This window comes from Saccostrea echinata, unplaced genomic scaffold (genome assembly GCF_033153115.1).
Source record: "Saccostrea echinata isolate AGI-Se365-2 ecotype Australia unplaced genomic scaffold, CSIRO_AGI_Sech_v1 ptg000051l, whole genome shotgun sequence".
Taxonomy (NCBI): domain Eukaryota; kingdom Metazoa; phylum Mollusca; class Bivalvia; order Ostreida; family Ostreidae; genus Saccostrea; species Saccostrea echinata.
The window spans coordinates 4,730,379-4,748,828 of NW_026889800.1; the positions used below are offsets into that span (position 1 = coordinate 4,730,379).

An 18,450-nucleotide genomic window follows, 5' to 3' on the forward strand; every position below is an offset into this window, starting at 1 on the left:
ATCTCTAAATCGACAATTTAAAAAAAGTGTGTGTTTGGTTTAAATGTAATTTTCCTAAATACTTGCTGTGGTAGATGACGAATGATTTATGAATTTCTTAGAAACAGAAAAATCACTTTTGCTAGTCAATGTCGAATGATTTGTCAATTCCTATGGCATTCTTTAGCAACTTAAATTTAGGTGTCAAAGATACATGTATATGCATTATTATTAGCTCAAAACTATGACATATTTTAGAATGACCTGAATATATTTCCTCTAGACCCCTTAAATTTCAAAATGACCCTGGTTAGTGGCTATAAATAACAGGGCCATTTGCCCGCATCTGTTGTTTTACCTTCCCAGGCACTGTATAACAACTTTTTTTACACTTATAAATAATTGAAATTAAATACAGGTACATTGATGTTTTCGGAATTTCCCATATTTAACATGACAAGGATCACGTCAACACATTGCTGTAAAGATCGCTGTATTTAAAGAGGTCTATATGCTGTTTGTTTTATAATTAAATGCATTAAAGTTGACAGTTTGTCAGTTATAATGCTATATTTTCTCACAATAAGCTAGCTTACAATTAAAAAATTTATCATCTTTTAGAAATATATGTATAAAAGTTCCCACAGGTAACAAGGACTTCCTGTGTATACTGTGTGTGTATAGGTATTAACACCATACACGATCAGCCTCTGGGAAAATCTTAGTCCCTCCCCTCACCAGAGAAAACTGTTCGGTTAAAAATATCAGCCTTTAAAACTGGTCGCTGAAGAGGCTACTAGTTCTAAAATGGTAGTGGCCCATACTGATTTTTAACAGCTGGTATTACAGGCACTTGTTTTGGTAATAAATTTTTCAACCCATAGTATGATGATAACACAAGGTATCCAAATCCATATTACATTGAGTACCCCCCCCCCCCCCCCCCCTTCCCCAAAATTGAACTTATTTACACTTTCAGAGGAAATGCACTGGCAAACTGTTTATTACCATTGTCCTCTACGATAATTTATCTACACAACTATCTATGACATGTTTGTCTTATTTATTAATTTTCTTTTATTTCCGTAAACAGTGTCAAAACTCTGCTCGCCGAGTGCAAAAGTCGACTTTCTTGTCTAGTCTAACTTTCAAGATAAATTTGTTGTAAAGTAAATAAAACTAATCTTTTAGTATATAATATAATTAAAACTAATTTGATATTGTATATTTAACAAGTAATCAAAACTAATTATATAAAAATATATATATATATTGTATACGCAGCTAGGTTTAGGACTCCCATACTTACATCAGCCTATATGCAGAGCTTCTGGAAATCGATTATGACATCACAATGAAACTGAACAAATAAATCCTAAATACTAATGTTTTCTTTTTCATACACACTCAAATACAGTCTTTTCTCATAACATGATAAATATTGTAAACATAAATTGATGTGTAACTTATCATGTCATAATAACACTATTTGAATGTAGAATTTAAGCCATCTTGACCTTCCTGCACTGACTAAGATGACGTCACACCCTAGTTTGACAGACAGTTTCTCTGTACTTGAAGCGTAGATCAAGCTATTATTGTAGCCTGTAAATATCAAATTAAAATAAGTGTGATCTGACCAAAACTAAGTCATATTTTTGAATGTATTAATCAATATTTTATAGTCTAATTAGGCCTTAAAAAAATTGTTTGCTTCCTGTAACATTCCCAAAAAATCAAGGGTCGGTAGGTCGGGATTTTTTTTTTTTTTTTTGCTTATGGATAAAAGGGTCAAACATCCCCAGACTGAATTAACCAGGTGTTATATTTAAAGTGGACACCCAAAATGGCTGCTTAGCGGCAGAGAACGAAATTCTAAAAGTTGTGGGTGGAAATTGTTGTTACAATAATGATTACTCTTTATATTCAAGGTAAATGTTGACTAGGATGACATATTTTATATCTCAAATAAAGCTACAATTAATATTTTTTGAATAAATGGAATCAGCTGATCGATCGAACCAAAGAGCAAATGCAGATTTGGCAGAAAAAAAAAATCCGCCGGGGGATAATTTGAATGGGTCGGTCGGGTTACAGGAAACAAACTTATTTTTTTTTTAGGCCTTAAATTGAAAATGTGTAGACCTCATATAAAGCCACAGTAAGGCACATTTATACATTAACTATCTAGAATAACAGGCACAGCCCCTCGAAAATCTCAAAAGTTCAACGATATCTGCTTCACTATAATTTATGAATTTTTATACGCCCGTCTTTAGACGGAACGTATTATGTTATGGCGTTCATGTCCGTCTGTCTGTCTGTCTGTTAGCCTTTCTCGTGTCCGGCTCATAACTTTAATACTATTAGGCCTAGGATTATCAAACTTTGTCAGCTGATACTTCTTTGGTAGAAGGTGTGTCACGCACTAAAAGTAGGTCGTTCTGACCTTTAATTAAGATGCTATGGCCAAATATGGAAAAATCCTGTCCGGCTCATAACTAGAAAACTATTAGACTTATAATCATCAAACTTGGCCAGTTTATGCATCTTAGGTAGAAAGTGTGTCGCGACCTATTTCAAGGTCACTGTGACCTTTAATTTAAGTGAAATTTTTAAAAAAAAAAAACTGTCTTTTTACTATTAAATTACACAATCCCAAAAAATGTAGAAGTGTTGCAGTATCCTTATTAAAAAGATGTTAAAATCAAGAAATACTTATTTTTTTCATTATATACTTTACAGCAATCTATAACAAATATAATGTTACAAGAGAAATTCCACCTCTCCCATGGGTGTAATTATCAAGCACTGGTCAAGGAGAATTTTGATAACAGAAAATTGCATGTCAAATTAGCGAGAAATTAGTTTAGTGTGAGGAGCTAACTGGTAGAGCATCTCTGATCAAGCAGGTGTTATCTATATCTCTTGGGAATTGGGCAGAGGAATCAGCCATGTTGGATTAAATAGTTTTTTGTGGGCTAGCCTAACTTTTAAAATGAATTTGGTGAAAAGTAATTAAAACTAATTTGATACAATAATTGTATAATAAACTAATTTGATATTGTATAATAAACTAATAGATAGTCCCTACAAATCTAAGAGTCAAGCAGAAACCTTATTAAAAATGTTGGATCAAGATTACAATTTTTTTTTCTTTTTATAAATCTTTGTAACAAATTGAAAAAAAAAAATCTTTGTTTTCAACTTTAATTTCAGAATGACATAAATATTCATTTTAATTGCACTACAAAGCAGATAGCACAGATCCATTCATCCCTTGGGAGTAATGAGTGGACATGCATCCAGTTAAAGATTAATTAATGAGTTCAGTGTAGGAAGGCTAGCTGTTCTCAATCATTTCTGTTAGAGCATCTCTGATCAAGCAGTTCTTATCTGTATCCTTTGGGAATTAGACAGAAGAACTGCTGGTCAGTTTATAGCATATGTCATTTAATGGCCAGTCTTTTATTTTAAAATTAAATTGGTATAGATTAAGTTGTTAAGACTAAATTGATTTTGTTTAATATGATATTTTTATTTAATTTTTTGAAAATATCAACTAGTAAATTTCAGAGCATCATGTCTCACAAATATGAAAGATGTGTGTGTGTGTCACTGTGTGTGTGTGTGTGTGGGGGGGGGGGGGGTGCAGATGGGCATTTGTCAAGCTCTAACACTACCAGTTGAGGATCTATAATGTAATATTTGTTATAATGCCTACACCACAGGAAATGTATAAACAAAAATTGTAAGAAATGGAAAAATCTTGGAAATCCTTGTATCAAGGTTGACTTTATTTTCTTGCACTCTAAACTGTTCGTGATAATTGAACAATATTTGACGGGTGTATCATGCTGGGGCACTTTATTATACAAAGGTAGTAACATCCCTACTACTTTGAAAAGTGCCAGGAGCTGGTTGTGCGCTGTTGCTTTTTTCCGTATTTTACCATTATTTCAATGCATATTATGTCAATGTAGGAAGTTTATCAAAAATTTTACATAATTCTCAGGCATGGGGAAGTTGCTCCCAGCACTTTTCAGGTTAAGGAATTTGTCTTAAAGAAAACAAAATTAATTTCATAGTGAAAAGATATCCGTATATCGTTGTACTTTATGATCTTTGTAGCCATACATATTTTTTGTAATTTTAAACATGTCACTTGACAAACAGCTGATGTAAGTAAAGTTGCTTTGGCCGAACTCGGCAAAGACCTCATATATATGAGGGTTGTCCCAGAAAACACAAACTTTTTGTATATTTCAGAAACTATTTGACCAGAACTAATAATTTTTTGCAAGTTGTTGGAAAATGATATTTTCAGTATTATGACAAAATATTTTAGGCTTGTGATGTCATTAATATGTAAAAACGGCATTTAAAGGGTGTTAAATATCGGTGGTCTGCACACTGCAGTTTATTGACTTTTAAAAGTAGCATTGTCAATGAATTTTTCTTTATTACCAGGCTATACGGAAATATAATGTCACAAACTTTACCTCCATAAATACTCTTTGATCTAGCTGATATACTTGTGTATGAAAATTCATTAATTTGATATCATTAATGACAAATATATGACGTTATATGCCAGAACACTTTTAATTAGATATTGTTAAAAATGGTGACGTTTAATGATAATTTGGAGCACAAATTATTAAGCAGCACTGTCTTTAAAACGGGATAGGACTCTTGCCCATACGATGAAAGAGATATTAGTGCTGGAAGAGACATTTTGTAGACCAAAAGAAATGAAGACAAACTGAAAGTCCTGAGCTTTACGTCATAAGCCTAAGCCAAGGCCATCGTTAAACAATGTGAACTGTTAGGTTTATTATCGGAATTGAGAAATTGTCTATTGAAAGAATTAATTCCACAATCTTTTAGCAACACACGCCGTATTTGAGATGCATTACTTGGTAAATAAAATAAAATTAAATACTGTGCCGAATTTATGCTTAAATAAACTAATTTTATCAGAAGCACATTTCCAGAAAAAATTCACAAAAATGTTGATCATGATCTATGCCTATTTTTAACTTTACAGTATTAGTGAAACAAAAGATATTGAAAATGTTCACGTATTTCTGGGACAACCCTCCTACATATGCAAATAGTAGAATTCCCATTAATCAAAACTCATGCTGTAAAAAAAAAATCAACACTATATTTATTTTCTCGGAATATTTTTAGGCGTATTATTTCCTGTGGGCATCCTTAACCTTGCTGCGTTATATTTTTTATTTGGATTTTTATATCTTTACAACAAATTGCAGAGTGTCATGTCTCACTAGGATGACAATTTTTTAGAGTAAAGAATAACATAATTTTCTTGCACTCTAAAATGTGTACGATAATTGAACAATATCATACAGTGGCAGGGATTTTTATTACTCTTGCAAATTGTATGAAACAAAAATTATTTTTGGAAAAATACATTGTGATTCATATATTGTGACTACTATATTGTGATTGTTGCATAAAACCTGTATTGTTCCTGCAGTCCTAATATTTCATCATATATGTTATTACGTTTATATGTAACTTTAAACTTTTTATTTATGGTTTTCATTATCATTTTACAAGTATTGATGCATCTGACAGCTTCCAAAGGCTTGGAAAGTAGGTTAATGATGCAGCTATAGACAACCCCATCTTATGCATGTTATGAGAAGTTAAAAGTGTTTAACAACTACTCCAGGCTTTTTCTTTGCAAGAAGGGATATTGATAGAGGGAAGGAGATCAGATATGACTATGGTGATCCCATGCCCAATGGACAATCTTCCTTGGAGTTCATCACTCATCAGGTAAATATTTAGAAAAATGGATTTTCAAATTTGATACGCTGCATCCTCTTTGTAGTGCTTTTTTTTTTTTTCAATGTTCTTGAGAGGTCAAGAGATGAAAAATGTTTTACCCAACAGTGTTCCAAGTCACACTTACTTTCAGGTCACTAAATGAGGACCTAAAAAAAAATTTGGCCACCATTTCAGAATATTTCACTTGCCATAATGAAAATATTTTGTGAATAACAATAGTAAAACAAGGAACTAACACCCTGTATGTTTTATGTCTTTACTAAATCAAAGATGTAAGGTATTACTGTGACTATAAACAATTTGCTAGGTTTAAGGAAATATTTTTATTAGTACAACCACCCTTATGGTTGTACAGTACACAGAGGAACACAAGAAGACTGATCCTAGAATTAAAATTTATTCAAAAGAAAATACCAAGTTTGACACTTATTGAGACAGGACTTTGCCAGCTGTTTGTCATGTTTACTTATTATTACATAGTACGTACCTAACCCATTAAACAGTCATTATTAATGCTGCCAAAACACTTAATTAGTTGTAATATGCAAGCAATTGACCAAATGTTTCAATAACAAGGTCAGGTTCTAAAAAGTTTATGATGTTTGGATGCCATTCTGTCAGGGACGTATAGTATAGGTCTGTGGTTCCATCAAACTGTATAAGTAGTCACTATTAAAGCATGCTGTCATAACATTACGACTTGATGATTAATGATTTTTTTTGCGGACAAACAGACAGATGGATGCACAGGGCAAAAACTATATACCCCCGAATCTACGATTACAAGGGCACTAAAATTGATGTTCAGCAGATGCAAGTTTCTGAAGTTTACCTCACGTACATTGAAATATATTAATTTGTGAACTTTTTTTCCAAGAATAGGAAAATAGCAATTGGTGAAAATGATGAATTAATTAAATTGATGGGGAAAAAACAACATCTTTTTGTGATCCATATTTTAGATAAGACCAAAAAAATAGTCTTGTTTCCTGCTACCATGCAGCCTGAAAAAAAAAAATAGGGTAGGTAGGTAGGAAAATTATTTTATTGTATATTTTCATTTTATTTTTTTTTTCGACAACATTTTTTGGATATGAACTAATAAAAGATAAAATTAAACATGTCACAGGTCAATATTGTCTTTTAAAATCAAATTTCATGTCTTTTGACTAAACTCAAGTGGTATTCTATGAAAGTCCACATTTAAAACAAGAATTTCATGAAATGCTTGTTTTGTGTTAACACAGAAAACGATTATGGTGACAGAACGATGAAATTCCGGAAATTCGAGATTTTTTTCTTCCAAAATTTAAAAAAAACAAGACTATTATTTTTTTTTGGCCTAAATAAAGTAAATTATTGAAAATAATACCTCTAAGACAAGGTTAGAGTGATTATTATTATTGGATTACAAGATCACCTTGATATGAAATATATGGAGATAACGAACAGTATTCAAGCTCAAAAGTCCATTATACAATACAAAATAGGAGCAGAGCAAACACGGACCTCCAAACATCAGAGGTGGGATCAGGTGCCATGGAGGAGTGAGCATCCCCTGCCGACCGGTCACACCCGCCGTGTGCTCCTTGTCATGATTGGGAAATAACGGAAAAATCCGTCGACAATTCAGTGTGTAAATAATGGTCTAACAATTAGTATGAAAAACATCAGTCAGCATTTGACTCAATGATAAATTGTATTTGCTGACAAGGTCATTGTATCGACCATAGAACTTACAAAATGATGACTTTAAATGAGACAGCTGATATTTGATTATATGTACAGGATCACCTCTTTGCCTCATGCTATAATAAATATATTTACCTAGGTTACACATATCCTTAAAGGTCTTAGTATTGAACAATTGCAGTAATTTATACGTATGGATGTTTTTTTTAAAAAGAAATAATTTGCATTGATAATCTCGATAAACAGGACATACTAGTAGAATGTGATATTCATCCTCGACACAAGTATGACACAAAAAAACATTTCCAATGGGATCTGTTTGCTTTATTATATCCAGTTTCAATAGCTAAAAGGTGTGAAGATAATCTTAACTTTGATATACATTTTTGAAACTTAGTCAGAATTGAATTTCTTAAATAATACGGTAGGTAAAACCCATCAAGTAGATATTTATAGAAAGAACATTTCTGCGAACTTTGAAGTTTAGTATATTTCTTGTTTAGCCTGATCCAAGATCCTTTGATAAATTGTCATAATGGTCCTTACAATTAGGGTCTACCTAATAGGACTTCTCAGTTGATTGTACAATTTACACCTGGGTGACCATTGCCCTTGCTGTTTAGTGTTATATAAAAAAACAATTAGTTTATTTGATATTTTTTATTAATTTATTTTATGTTAAGAACATTTATTTAATAGCATGTTAAATTTCTATTCAAAATGCATCGAAATAGCATACATTAAAGGTATCTGAATGTAGTTGTAGGCATAAATATAATCACAATTAATTTTGTTTTGCACATATATTATAGGAAGCATTTTGGAGGCAAACCCTGTTGCAGCATTTCTACATGTTCCACAGATTGTACAGACTAGTCAGGACCTTGTAAATTCACATGTTCAACAGCTTAGGCAATTTAGTACAGGTATGTGTAACTCTTCTGAAATATAGGAGGAAATTTCAATACAAGACTTGTAGCATAACTTATATTACATTGTCAGTTCTTCTTTGCATGTTCCTTAGAGTGGATTATTGAGGCAGACCCTGATGGAAAACTTGCACGTTCCACAAACCAGTGAAGACCATTTTGCAGAATATAAACTTTTTCCGCAGATAAGCCAAGACCCTAATGGTGTTCATGTGTGTGTGGTTAATTATTTGCTCTGAAGCTGATATGTGGATTGAATATAAAACTGTCTTTTTCTACAGTTAAGTCCATCTTAATCTGAAAATACTACCGGTACATTTTGAATTATGCTTTATTATGCAGAAAAAAAATAATTAGTTTCAAATATGAAAAGTCTGTTGATACACTGCTTTGCAATTCCAAAAGTGATAATGTGATAAGTTTTGATGTGAATATGTGACATGTGCCATTATCAATTTTCATAAATAAAATCAAATACAAAGGCCATTCCAATTTAATGTTTTGCTTGTCGGACCCGCACGCTCTTATTTGAACAAAGCTATACAAATAATATTAATTTAAATATCCTGCACCTGGGAAATTCTGTGCCAGTTTCTGTTTTATTTCCGCTCTATTTTTGATAATTTAAATCTGTTTACTCTACAAATCAGAAAAAAGTAGAAAAAATATAATTGTCACTCAATTTTTTTCATGTTATGCCTAAAAATTTTGCGTACAAAAAAGTAATAATATTATTATTTAATCTCTTGCCCGCTCTTACTTTTTTCACCAGATGTGCGACGAACAAGAAATTAAATTCGTGTGGTGAAATTATGTTTTATTAAAACTCATTTAAAGCTAACTGTCTTATTTTTTGGATTCATGATGTGATCAATCGAGTGGCTTGCGTGATAATTTGCATAAACGCCGAAGGCGTTTATGCATAAAATTATCACGCAAGCCAATCGATTGATCATCGTCATGAATCCAAAAAATCTGATAGTTATTCCTTATATTTACATGCTCCTGATTCTGCAAATTCCCATGCTTATAGCCCCGCTTCTGTCTCTATTTGTCCCGCCCTGCACGTGATTTTTTTTTTAACCGCGCCTATCGATGAACTAGTAAATTTATGTAGAAATAAAATATTTTTACAATTTGTAATTTTATCTCGGACAAAGACATTGGAAATGTAAATATTTATGCAATAAATGATAAATAAAGACTAAACAGTCATGTTCACAAGCCAGAGGTGATAAAATATATATCTATTCTATAGGAAAAAAAGAATTATAAAGTGACATCAATTTTTCAAGTAATGTCTGTCTAGAACCTGTACATCAGATTTCGTATTTTGTGTGATTTTTTGAAGGATTTTTACACTAACAAAGTTAATAAAATCAAATCTTAGTTCTAAAATTTAATAATTTATTTTTAGATTGTCAAAATGCTTGTTAATTATAGTATCAAAGCTTGAATTGTATATCAATATTCTCCAGGAGGTAAATATTTCTATATATTGGTATATTGGTTGTCCCATAGTTTGTGTATAGTTTGTGGGTCATTGTCATATCGGTTCAACCTCTTGGATTGTGGGTCACGGTTATTTATTGTTCTAACATTTTACAATTTTTTTTCTGTAGTTTGTTTATGTATTTTTGTATCATTTGTGTATATGCATACATGTATATGTGGTTTGTGGATTACTGTCATATTTACATGCATGTGTCTGTTCATGGTGGATTGTGGGTCACTGTCATAGATTGTTTGTTCTTGCATTTTTCCTGTAGTTTGTTCATGACTTTTTTATGTCTTTGTGTATAGACATTTGTGTATATGCATACATATATATGAAAATGTTCATGGTTTGTTGATCACTGTCATGTAAATAAGTGTTTGTGTCTGTTCATGGGTTGTGGGTCACTGTCATATATTGTTTGTTCTTACATTTTTCCTGTAGTTTGTTCATGACTTTTTGTGTCTTTGAGTTAATTAGACATTAGTGTATAGGCATACATATATATAAAAATGTTCATAGTTTGTGGATCACTGTCATATATATACATGTATGTGTCTGTTCATGGATTGTGGGTCACTGTCATAGATTGTTTGTTCTATCATGGATTGTAGGTCATTGTCATAGGTTGTTTGTTCTAATATTTTGCCTGTAGTTTGTTCATGACCTTTTTGTGTCTTTGGGTTAAGACAGCTGTGTACATGCATACATATATATGAAAATGTTCATGGTTTGTTGATCACTGTCATATATAAGTGTTTGTGTCTGTTCATGGGTTGTGGGTCACTGTCATAGATTGTTTGTTCTAACATTTTTCCTGTAGTTTGTTCATGACTTTTTGTGTCCTTGAGTTAAGACATTTGTGTATATGCATACATATATATAAAAATGTTCATGGTTTGTTGTTCACTGTCATATATACGTGTATGTGTCTGTTCATGGGTTATGGGTCACTGTCATAGAATGTTTGTTGTAATATTTTACCTGTAGTTTGTTCATGACTTTTTTGTGTCATTGAGTTAAGACAGTTGTGTACATGCATACATATATATGAAAATGTTCATGGTTAGTGGATCACTGTCATATATATATAAGTGTTTGTGTCTGTTCATGGATTGTGGGTCACTGTCATATATTGTTTGTTCTATCATGGATTGTAGGTCATTGTCATAGGTTGTTTGTTCTAATATTTTGCCTGTAGTTTGTTCATGACCTTTTTGTGTCTTTGGGTTAAGACAGCTGTGTACATGCATACATATATATGAAAATGTTCATGGTTTGTTGATCACTGTCATATATAAGTGTTTGTGTCTGTTCATGGGTTGTGGGTCACTGTCATAGATTGTTTGTTCTAACATTTTTCCTGTAGTTTGTTCATGACTTTTTGTGCCTTTGAGTAAAGACATTTGTGTATATGCATACATATATATGAAAATGTTCATGCTTTGTTGAACACTGTCATATATACATGTATGTGTCTGTTCATGGATTGTGGGTCACTGTCATAGAATGTTTGTTCAAAACATTGTAGAAGTTTGGTTATGGCAGTTCAATTATGCATGTGTTTTTGGTTTCTTGATCACTGAGTAATCATTACTTTCATAGAATGTGATTCACTGTTTTAAGATTTTTTGTTTTAGAATGTGTCTGATTATGGTTTTTGGATCAGTATCAGTTTAAATATATGATATAGATATTTGTCTGTTCGTGTTTGTGGGTCACTGTTGTAAAGTACTTGATTGTGAATACTATTATGTGTGTTTTCCTCACTTTGAGAAATAAATACATAATCTTTAACTGATAAAAGTGTTACCTTATCAGTGTTATCTTACCCCTGCAAATGAAGAGCCTGGGCCTAAAATAATTTTTTTCAGCTGCCTAGTGACCCACTGAAAATGCACCTGACCCAAACTTTTTCCAGCTATTTTGTATTATTTTTTTTAAGCTTCAAGCTTTCAGGATAGTGAAACTGCATGTTTCATTTTCGATTTTTGGTATTATCAATCAGCGACTTATAACAAGAGGAGCTTATGTTAAGTAAGCCTATTTTTGTTAGTTAAAACATATTTGAAAACTACATTTTTTTAGAAAAATAAAAAAAATACCGCCCATTCTAAAAATGTAGGTTGACAACTGCAAACCAAGAATTTTTTAAGCTTGGCCCTGGTATATAGGAATTGCCTTGTCTGTCTGTTTATGTTATGAGGAGGGATTGCCATGTCATGGCCATAACTTTGAAAAAAGCATTTATATGGCTTCTGCTTATATCTTACACAGAGATGGACATGACCATGGGTTTGTCATGACCTTGACCTGGTATTACTTGAACACAGTCTCCAGAGAAAATATTTTGTGTTATGACTTTTATCAGGTATTATTTAGACAAGGTCACAAGGAGAAAAATGTTGGAATTCTGGTGTGAGCCATAGCTGTATCAGAGAGAAGAATCTAACTAGACACAGAGTTTACTTAAAACCTAATGCTGTGTCAATCAGATCATTTTCATTTGATAAGGGTCGGGGTGGGATGTGATAAACTGTGTGTGGGCCATTTTTGTGTTACAGAAATTTAAGAATCTTATGGACACCATAGTTGCTTGTGATTTGAGGGTTAGTCCTGCACCTGACACGAGTCAACTAGACGTGCAGAACGTCAGTTTGGGGAATTGTATGGGGGTCATCAACTTTTTTAAATTGTATTTTATTTTACCTTAATATTCTGAATTCTATTGTCTCTATATTTTTTTAGAGATTTTTTTTTGAAAGGGGAAAAATCATGAAATTCAATTGATTTCTTTGACTACTTTAGTTAATTTTCTACTTAGTTAATTAAAGTAGTCAAAGAAATCAATTGAATTTCATGATTTTTTTCCCCTTTCAAAAGAAAAAATCTTCAAAAAAATATAGAGACAATAGAATTCAGAATACGGTAGATGTAGGGGTCGAAATGTGATAGAGTATCGCATTTGTCTTAAGGAAAAGGGAGCAATTATGATTTTTCCATACCGTGAAAATTTCTCTCTCTCTCTCATATTCATCTATCTAACTATTGAGAACATGTACGAAACAATGGTTGACTCATTCATTTAATAGCAAGAAAAACAAACCTTAGTCCTCAGGGCTCTAATTGGCGACTAATTTAGTCGCCGTGGGGCTTAAAATATTTGATTGACGCCTAAAATTTTCTACAAGTCGCAAAATTGGCGACCATTATAAACTGACTTGGCGATTCTCAAATTTCGGAACTATCAACATTTTCAACCTTTCTTTCTGAAGAGGAGAAAAGATAATTCAAATTTAGCAATGGGCATGCCTTGCGTTTTCTTTGTCAACTTGTTTGTTGTTCTTTTAGTCACGCACTTGTGAACGAAATTTCGCATCGCATCAGTGCACATACTGTTCATGTCATGTAAAAAAATAATCCTTAGATTTGTCTTAAGACGTGTCTAAGGATATTTTTTAGGACATACATGTATCTTAGGAATATCTTAAGATACGTCTTAGTGTGTAAACCAAAAACGTCATAGGAATATCTTAAGGTCAGACGACGCGTTTCTCAAAAATATATAATTTTTCCCAAGAATTTGCCATTGAAGTATTGCTACTTAAACAAGTTTCCTCACCAAAAATTGAGGTACCCTATCAGGCATTTGGGCAAGATACCAGAGGGTGATATTTCCTATATAATCCATATAGGTAATCTTTTGAATTGCCAATGTTACAATTACTGGTGTACTTATTTTTAAACATATTGAAAACAATTAAGAAATCACAAGACAATGACAATTATGAATAATTTTTGATATAATACCAAGGTATACAATACAAAACATATAATTGAGTAACGTGTCGTCTGGCCTTAAGTAAAGATGTCTGTAGTTCAATTCTAAGCATTTATCTTTTTTCCTTTTTTTTTTTTTTTTTTTTTTTGAAAACAGGTGTTTCATTAAAATTCCTATTTCCAGATTCCATCATAAGCATGTGCAGATGATCAGGAGGGGGAGGGGTGCTCATGGAGTCACCCCGAGTTTTGAATCAGATTTTTTTGATGAGCGTGTCCCCTCCCCCATTGGAAAAAATGCTTGGATTCACGATTGATACCCGAGGTTTTACAATGTAAAAGGTCAGAGGGCATATTAAAAGTAGCACATGACTGCATCCTCCTACCGCCGCCCCCTTCCGAATAAAAAAAGAACAATTAATTAATTACTGATATTTTTGTATATATTTTAAAAGGGTTTAATTGAACCTACTTCAGAACGTTTTTACGAAAGCCGGATAGACTCATTTTTGATAAGAAAGAAAAATTACTCGTTATAACGAGATAGTTATCTCGTTATAACGAGTTAGTTATCTCGTTATAACGAGTTGGTATCTCGTTATAATGAGATAATTATCTCGTTATAACGAGTAAGTTATCTCGTTATAACGAGATAGTTTTCTCGTTATTTCGAGATTTAATAGCAATATAGTAAAAATGGCTGTAGTTTTTAATGCCATTGAATTATTAGCTAGTAATTATCAATCAAATTTAACTTGAACAATTGATAAATGGTTGAAAATTTAATTTGCTCTGGGGTTTACTTATGATTAAATCTTGAACTATCTCGCTGTCAATAATCATATTTTGATACGTATAGCAAATCTAAGGCGAACACATTTACACGTACATTAATTCGTGAACGTCTACTCAAATTGTTGCATTAGGATGCGATATTTTTCTTAAAATAATATTACCGAATATACTTGCTTCAAACTTTGTCAATTTATTCATGACAGCTATTTCGGATGAATGACACTATTTCGACATGTTTTGGACGATTTATACACTTTCATATATCAATTTCTATACCGCTAAAATTAGATATGAGAGACAATACAAGTGCAACATATCGCAGGTGTTCATGCAACATATAATAATATATACGATTACAGTGTGATACATATGTTATTTTTTAAATTCAGAATTGTTTTGAAGAAGGGGTATGGTGAGACATCAGCAGTTAGATCATTGGCGTTTTAATAGGGGGCTAATGTCCCAACCACCACTTTTGAAAAGGGGGCGGACAAGAGTATCTTTGTGCCCCTTCCTCCAGATTTTTTTTTTACCTGAGTAAATATCTCCCGAAAATAATGGCAAATACTCGTAGTTGAAATATCAAATTTCTTTTTGCTTGTCAAATATTTTGCTTGTTTACCCCCCCCCCCCCCCCCCCTTCCTCTCCCAATTGAACTTTGTGACCAAGCTTATGCAAATTGTCCACGATGATGAGGAATGATGAAGCAAAAATGATATAACATCCTTTCTACGTAATACGACGTTAGATCTGATCTGCTGATATTGACATTTTATCTAATATTCTGTCATGATTCACTGTTTAAATTTTTTTGCGGGAGGGGGGGGGGGGGGTCAAACTGTAGAGATTCACGTAAACCTATATGAGATTCACGTCTGTTTGGCGGATTTTACAGATTTTACTAAGCCAGTTCCGATTATTACTTAGGATTGATCAACGAATAGGCCTAATACTACATGTATATTATTAATACAACATTGAGACACTGCCGTTAATTATTTTCCTCATCACAATATTTATTATGTATACTTTGCAAGCATATAATTTTTATTTCAAAAAGAGATTGGTGATTTTTTTTTTTTTGGGGAGGGGGGGTTAATAAATAGAGGATATTCAATGTTTTGTAGTTGATATGAAATTTATTTCACGAGTGGGACAGAATTTTTTTTTTATTTTCATGAGTGCAAAGCAAGAGTGAAAATATCAAGAATTCCTTCTCACGATACAATACATATTTCTAGGCATAATTTATGCTTGAAATACACCTTAAATAAAGCGTATCATATTGTAAACTTTAGATATTAAACTTTCATTCTATACCCAAAAAGGATCACAAACATGTCAACTGTTTTTACTATCAAAGTGAGGCATGTGAATTCCTACATGCACTACATTCAGCCTGCTGACCTTCACCTTTTTATTGTGGCTTCCGTAGAATAAAGAGCCCCCAAAGTTTTTTATTCTACCACATTGATAATAAGGCAAAAATTACATATTGTACATGAGATTTCATGCCAAATTGGTAAATATTAATAATTTTAATAAACAAAAGAAATATATAAATTATTAAGTGATAAGTACAGTATTAGTTCTTGAAATTAAATTCATCATATTTATTATTGAGGGGAAGGAGGAATTGATGATAAAAACAACGTGATTTATTTTTTTGTCAGACATTGAATTTTGATCTATATTCCTTGTTAACAGGCAAGGAATTATCAAAATATGGACGTTAAAGCCTTACAAATGGTATATCGACATTTTTAATCCGGAATATATAAAATAATGGGATTATTTCTTTGCATTTTTATAGCGACAAATGTTACGCAAAAATAATAATTTCAACAAAGTCAACAAAGCTTGAACAGGGCAGTTAAAGCAGCCAGAGTATATCTTTTTGTTTTTGATCTCCTTGACAAAATTTTCACGTTATGCACATTCTATTTGAAGATGACACTAATTCTGCAATTTTAAGGTATAAAACAACAACATGAGGCGGTCATATGTTTCTGTATATTTCTCTTCGGTCTTTTCAATAAACAATAATAATCAAAGGCATAACACAAAGAAACTAGTATGTTGTTGTTCCATAAAAACACACACACTTCAAACAAATTTGATCGAATCGCTTTTGTATATTTCCTATTATAATGGTCTATTCTTTACTTAGATATTTAAACACTTTAAATTAATTTTTATCTCGTTATAACGAGATAACTAACTCGTTATAACGAGATATTAACTCATTATAACGAGATATTAACTCGTTATAACGAGATAACTAACTCGTTATAACGAGATAACTTACTCGTTATAACCAGATAATTATATCGTTATAACAAGATAACTAATTCGATATAACAAGACAACTAACTCGTTATAACGAGATAACTAACTCTTTATAACGAAATAACCAACTGGCTATAACAAGATAACTAACTGGTTATAACGAGATAACTTACACTTTATAACGAGATAACTTACTCGTTATAACGAGATAACCATCTCGTTATAACAAGAAAACTAACTCGTTAAAACGAGATAACTAACTCGTTATAACGAGATAACTTACCCGTTATAACGAGATACTAACTCGTTATAACGAGATACCAACTCGTTATAACGGGATAATAACTGGTTATAACGAGAAAACTAATTCGTTATAACGAGATAATTATCTTGTTACAACGAGATAACTAACTCGTTATAACGAGATACTAACTAGTTTTAACGAGATACTAGCTCGTTATTACGAGATAATTATCTCGTTATAACGAGCTAATTTTTTTTGTCTTATCAAAAATGAGCCTATCCGGCTTTCGTACGTTTTAACCTTTAGATGCATAAATTTTTTAATACTTCAATTAATGAAAATGAAATTTTACCAAATATATTGGATTTAATTAGACAATGTTAATTTCATAATTGTAAGTTGTTTTCCTGGCAACATCGCTTTTTAAAATTACCATAGACATGTCTTTTTAATCTCGTGGTCGTTAATTTAAGGATAGCTTTATAAGCATGCCTGCAGAGGTAAAACAGCAGTACCGGGTAATTGTTGGCTTTTGATATGAAGTGTTCATTTCTAAAAGTTTTAAAGTTTAAGTAACAAAAATTAAAAGGTACTATACTATTGTACTATACATGTATCTTTCATCTTTGATACAAAAGTTTTATCCCCATTAAAGGAAAACATGTTCTGTGACTATTAGAGCAAGAGTTTGTGCATTCTTAGGTTCGTTTTATCACATATTATAAATAAGTTTTCACAGTTGTCATTATTTAAAAAATCAAGATAATTTTCTTAGTTGGTGTCAAAAAGAGAAATCTATTAAATAGAGAATGTATAGTTTCCATAATTGTAATCCTCTTTGATTTAGCTCTGGGTAAATAATGTGCAAAAAGCCAAAAATCCAAAATAAAGTCTCAAACCTTTTTTTTCAGATGTTATAAGAAAGGTTAACGTTAACATTTGGACCCTACCGAAATAAAACTTCATGAAACAAATGGGCGATTGCTAAGGAAATTAGATCTCATAAAGATCTTTTCAAATTTCTTTATTGTTCTTCTCATAAAAATGTAGGAAAGATTAAATTTATGAAAAATAACAGACATGACAAAATCAGTATGCCCCTGACCTTCGAACTCAGGGTCCAGGCAATATTTATCACCAGGGTGGGACCAGTGCAAAAAATAATAATTATTGATTTTAAAAAAGTCTTGGTCCAACACCTTAAAGAATGAAAAAAGTAAATGATCCATCCTCATTTTGTTTAGAAAAGTCAAATTAATATTTCTGCATATATAACATGATCTGAATTATCATCAGCTATCTAGAGGGGTGGGGTATAGATGACTAACAATTGTAGCTACATACTCCATTCAGTTGAAGTAAAATTGGCATTTTCCTTTTCAGAACCAAAATGTTTATGTTTTGGAAATTTAAATGTGATTTT

The 18,450-nt window shown here is 31.9% G+C and overlaps 1 long non-coding RNA gene across 1 annotated transcript; it reads left to right on the top strand.

The window, feature by feature from the left end:
• Nucleotides 1-5,583: 5,583 nt before the first annotated feature.
• Nucleotides 5,584-8,909, top strand: LOC133203623 (uncharacterized). The gene is made up of 3 exons (XR_009723425.1): nt 5,584-5,790; nt 8,307-8,420; nt 8,519-8,909. It is a non-coding gene; the product is annotated as an uncharacterized LOC133203623 (long non-coding RNA).
• The last annotated feature ends 9,541 nt before the right edge of the window (nt 8,910-18,450 follow it).